This window comes from Aethalodelphis obliquidens, unplaced genomic scaffold, assembly GCF_003676395.1.
Source record: "Aethalodelphis obliquidens isolate GAN/ISIS:26980383/991018 unplaced genomic scaffold, ASM367639v1 scaffold1, whole genome shotgun sequence".
Lineage (NCBI taxonomy): Eukaryota > Metazoa > Chordata > Mammalia > Artiodactyla > Delphinidae > Aethalodelphis > Aethalodelphis obliquidens.
Window position 1 is genome coordinate 97936904 of NW_020837945.1, and position 5484 is coordinate 97942387.

Genomic DNA, 5484 nt, shown 5'->3' on the forward strand with positions numbered 1-5484 from the left:
GGAAACTGCAGAAGGCAGATAGCAGTTCAATACAAGGAAGAACTGCCTAAAGATTAGAATGGATCAAAAATAGTTTTCTCAAATATTTCTAGTCCCTCAATTTGTTCAAATGTGAACTGGAAAGTCTTTTACAGGTTAATGTAGAGTTGATCTAAGCATTCATTGGATATTGGTGAGGAGCTGGACATGTAGTTGATATGTAAGGTTTCTTCATATACTGAACAAGCTTCTCTCCCTGAAATTATTTTCTAACAAAGGAGTTATTTGCACTGTGCCCTCTCTCAGAAAGCTGTAGGTGTAGGATCTACACAATTAACTCTGCCACTGTTTTGAACTAAGCCATTCAGATAAACATGAACCTATACACATGCGCCATTCAGGGTAAGAATGAAATTGGGACACAAACTTAGATGTGAAATTAAGTGGCATTAGGAAATCTTTTTATGCCAATCGCCCCGTGTATTGAAGAGGAACTGAATATTTCAGAAGGATGGATGTACCTAAAATTTTTTAGAATGGGAGCTTGGTATGGTTCTATTGAGTTAAATAGAATATGGCCAGAAGTTACCCATCTTTGGCACCTATGCACAAAATTCCCACAAACATAGCTCTACTGCTGCTTAAAAAAAAAAAAAAAAAAAATCCTTGCATATTTCCTAACAAAGTATGTCTGCTAGTATGTTTAGGCTGTGGGAGTGAGTGGCTCACATCTCTGGGTGTTATAGAAGATGCAAGGAAGTATTTTACACCGGTCAAGTGAACAGATTTATTTGAAATAGTAGCAGTACCACTCCTGGACCTGTCATTGTTGATAACTATTAGAGCTGCTGGCGCCACAATGAATAGGTAGACTCAATTTTGGGTTTCACTTTTATTCAGTCCATTGGCCTCGGTCCAGTCAGTTCCCTCTGGCGTAGGTAAGCATCACCAACTTAAGTCAACCCCCTCTGGCCACACTTCCCATAGAATCTGTACCTCTTAAGATCAGAAAATCAGATTGCAACTCAACACAAGCTATCTCTTAGAAACAGTGTGATATATATCTTGAGACCCTTGCTTGCAGTGCATTTGGCCATTGTTCTTCATAGCTATCCACCCAGCACCTCTTATGAAGCCCATGCTTTTCCTTGCAGTTAGAATGTTTTTGCCTGCAGGTAATAACTCAATTCAAACTAGTTTAAACAATAAAACACTTTGTTGGCTGTCATAACTCCCCAGTTTTTCATGCTCTCATAACTTGTGTCTATTTCTAATACTATTGCTCTAATTAAAAAAATTTTAATACATTTCACCTGAAGTATTATAATTGTGTCCTACCTGGTAATTCTAGTACCCCATTCATGGTTTCCTATAATAGGCATTTATCCATTTATTCAACATTTTGCATGCCTACCCTGCTATTTGGGGGGCGAAAACACACCATTGAATAAGTTAAATTGCAGTCCCTAAACTTAAGGAGCTATATTAGCTGGGAAAGGCTAGGCTATGGTACAGCATCAAATGGAATTCTATGTAAGATGACTGTAGCTCTGCCCCACGTCATATTCACCCCAGGACCTAGACTGATGGAGCAGCTTTTAAATGGAAATTTGCCTGCTGGTGTGGCCCAAGGAAAGAAAGTGTGACAAAGCACAAACTGGTTCTCAGAGTTTCTGCCTATAAGTGACATATGTCAGACTCACTTATATTTCACTAGCCAGATCAAGTTGCTTGACATATCTGACTTCAAGGAGTAGCGGAAGTATATACTTCTTCCTGGGAGGACAATGAATACTGATAACAAGTAAAGCAATCAAGCACATGACCTTAAAATTTAGATCAGGGGTCAGCAAACTAGAGCCTGCCACATACTTTCGTAAACAAAAGTTTTATTGGGACACAGTCACACCATTCACTTACACGTGGTTTATGGCTACTTTTGCACTAAAAATGGCAGAGTTGAGTGGTTAGGACAGAGACCATATGGCCAAGAAAACCTACAATGTTTATTCTCTGGGCCTTTACTGAAAACGTCTTCCCAGCCTGAGTTAGAGAGGCAGAAGGTTACATGTGTAAACATCTAAAATGAAATGTGTCCCACTTTCTTATTTGTGTCATGATTAAAGCCCCTGTTTTTCTGGAAGCAAGCAACGTCTAAAAATTGTTTTTTAATCAAGTTGAGGCATTAATGAGAAAACATACCATAAGACCAATATTTTTTAAAAAGTACTTTGGAACTGCAGAGGAAACAGGTCTGATTGAAAAGATGAGGGAAGATGTTTGGAGGAAATACAATCCAAAGCAAGCACTGAAAGGAGAAAATATGTTCTCAGGCGTGCCTTCAAGGGAAAAGTATTGCACAAAGAAGCAAAAACTTGAACAAGGGAAGTTTAAGGTATGTTCAAGGAATAGTGAATCCTTGATTATGATTAAATGCTAGGATTTGTGTTGGATTATGGAAGATGAAGCTGTCCCTGGAAACACAAAAATACCATCTTGAATTTTAAAGTTAGAACCAAATTATTAGAAGAGGCAGCAAGAGTGTTGAAAGGTGTTCAGGGTTTGAATCTCGGCTTTGTCATGTGATAGTTGTGTGACATACCTTTTGTGTCACCGACCTTGAGCAAATTACTTAACCTCTCTGAGCCTCAGATATTCCTGCCTAGGAAATAAGAATAACTAGAACTTCATAGTTTTTTGAGGATTTAAATAATGGATACATAGTATCTGTCCTATGCTTGATACATAGTAGATGTTCAAAAATTATAGCTATTTTTATTAATCTTACTCTTTAAGCCATTGTCAATATGCTTCTCTGACTTTTGCAGCCAGCCCATTCCTAACTCACATACAATTTCTGGTCTTTGTGCCCCTTTTCATGTTGTGTCACCTGTCTGGAAGAGTCTGCTATTACCTGCTACCTGTGAAAAGTCTACTCTTCTTCAATATCCATCTCAGATAGCTTTCCATAATTTACAATTAAATCTCTTCCACTTATTCATATAATAGATATTCATAACACATTTCATTGAATTTTAGGTCTTATGTGTGTGTTGTCTTCAATCATTCATAAGATTCTTGAGGAAAGGAACTGTGTCTTGGTGTTGTTAGAATCTTTGTTATATAATTTTACAAGCAGCATTCACTCTTGGCAGAAGGATCCAGAAAATATTTTTATTTATTTCATGCTAGGATCCCTAGTTAATCAATAAACCATCTTGGGAAAACCTTAGTTCTGCAACTAAGTTGTCTTTATAAATAAGGACAAATATAAGGTCATAAGTTGATCTGGGTGTTGACCTTTCTCTAAATTTTGAAAGCAATTAAATTGAATTGTGTTCTTTATTAGCATGTAGGGAAGGCAATTTTAAAATCACACTTGTGAAATTCTCTGATCAAAAAGAAGCTTTATCATTATTGTTTACTTTCTGAGTATTTAATGAATAACATAAGGCTTAAATTTCTGTTGTGTGAGAAAATCACTAATAAGTGACAGAATGTTTAAAATGAAGAATTCAGTGAATGTGGCTGAAAATTGTACAAGGTACTTCCAGTTGTCCCTTTTCCTTTTGATACGTTCAGATATTTAAAGCAGTACACTCCAAGCACACTCAGGCTTATAGTCCTGAGAGTGGACCAGATGCGTCCCTGGAGCGTGGGAAAATCTTAGAGCCCTTATTCATGTTAAATTTTTATCCCATCATTTAAAAATCTCTAATTTTATATTTTAAAATATATATTATATATTTATATAGTATTTTATGTATATAATTTCTACACAAAAATTATTAAATACTAAATTAACTAATAAAATAAAATAAATTAAATCATTTAAAATGTGTGTGCTCAAAATTTATTGATTGATAGGGTATAGAATTAAAAAAACGAGATAATTGGTTTAAAGGAAATCAATATACATAGATACATAATGTATATATATATATATGTTGCAATATTTAGTCATGCATTTCTTGTTTATTAATTTTTAAAGACAATAGTGATTGCTTTCTTTCTGTACAGATAGCATTAGGACACAATACATATTTTGGAAAAAATATTGGTTTCTGGTGGTGAAGTGTCTTGTGGTAGCTTCGGGATCCCATCCAGCATTTTTAAGTTTGGCAAACAGGAGAACACTCTAAAGCAAAAGTTAAAGAAAAAATAAAACTATACTGAACAAAAGCATTGTATTTCACTTACTCTCTTTATAAATGAGTAGACTTTGCCTATTGTTACAAGAAAGATGAGTGGCTATCACTTTATTCTGTTTTCCTTGTCTCTGCAATGAGGTTACAGTAAAGTACTATTCACGTTCACTGAGGTGATGACCCTCCCATAGCTTGCCCTCTCAGTGAGCTACTAGATAGTTCAGCAGATTCTAAGTATTGAGCAGAGGAGTGGAACTGCATAGTCTGTTTTTATAAAAGAATGTCATTCCAGTTTTTACAAAGTCCTATAAAGAAAAAAAAATCAATGAGTGGATTTAGCCAACTAACCATAAGAGAAAGAATGAGGTCACAATATATGTACACATTATAAAGTTAAAAGTTTTTGGGGTTTTTTTTTTAGAGTAAAGCAAGTCCAAGTTGTTTAGTGATAGTTAAGGAAGAATTCTGGCTGAGAGTTATAAGAAGGGGTGGGAAATAATTTTGTGCTGAGTGATTTTGCCTTGACAGAGAGCATTTTTTTTTTGCGGTACGCAGGCCTCTCACTGTTGTGGCCTCTCCCGTTGTGGAGCACAGGCTCCGGACGCACAGGCTCAGCGGCCATGGCTCACGGGCCCAGCCGCTCCGCGGCATGTGGGATCCTCCCGAACCGGGGCACAAACCCGTGTCCTCTGCATCGGCAGGCAGACTCTCAACCACTGCGCCACCAGGGAAGCCCCAACAGAGAGCATTTTTGAAGCTCACGTTTCCAATTTAGACAGTCACTTCCAGGTTCAGGAAGCAGTCTTTCATGTCAACCGAGTTAAACAGTAGTTGTATGCCTAGCAGTGTTACAAAGCAGCATTTTCTTTCAAGTGGACAGCTTTCCTGGTTGGGGAGTTCTGGGGGCTCAGGCCAGAGGAAATGCATGGCTCTGGCATTGGCCCAGGCTGAAAGATGCTGAAACCTCTCAGGTGATGTGCTGAGTCAACTAATGATGGTGCCAACCTCCTCGAATGCTCCCATTGGCTGCATGACTTTCTTAGCTCTAAATGCTTTCTGCACATTATCTCATCCTCACAACAATTCTGTCAAGTTAGTTTTTATCCCCCATTTTAAGTAACTTATCCAAGATCATAAAGCCTGTAGGTGACTGAGCAAAGATTAAAAGCTAAGTCTTCTGGCTCCAACGTTCAGACTTAGCTGGCAGGAACTCCTAGTCACTTTCTTTTTAAAAAGTCAAACTATGGTGAACTAAGATAACACTGACTTCTGAAGAATGGTAGAAGAGTTTGCCTGTGGGTGTCCCAGAAAGTGGACTGCCCTCTACCTACTGGGACTTATACTATTAGCTCTATCG

The 5484-nt window shown here is 37.5% G+C and overlaps 1 long non-coding RNA gene across 1 annotated transcript in view; it reads left to right on the forward strand.

The window, feature by feature from the left end:
* Positions 1 to 5484, forward strand: part of LOC113623348 (uncharacterized) — a 135687-nt gene that overhangs the window by 89956 nt on the left and 40247 nt on the right. The gene's annotated exons all lie outside the window — the stretch shown is intronic.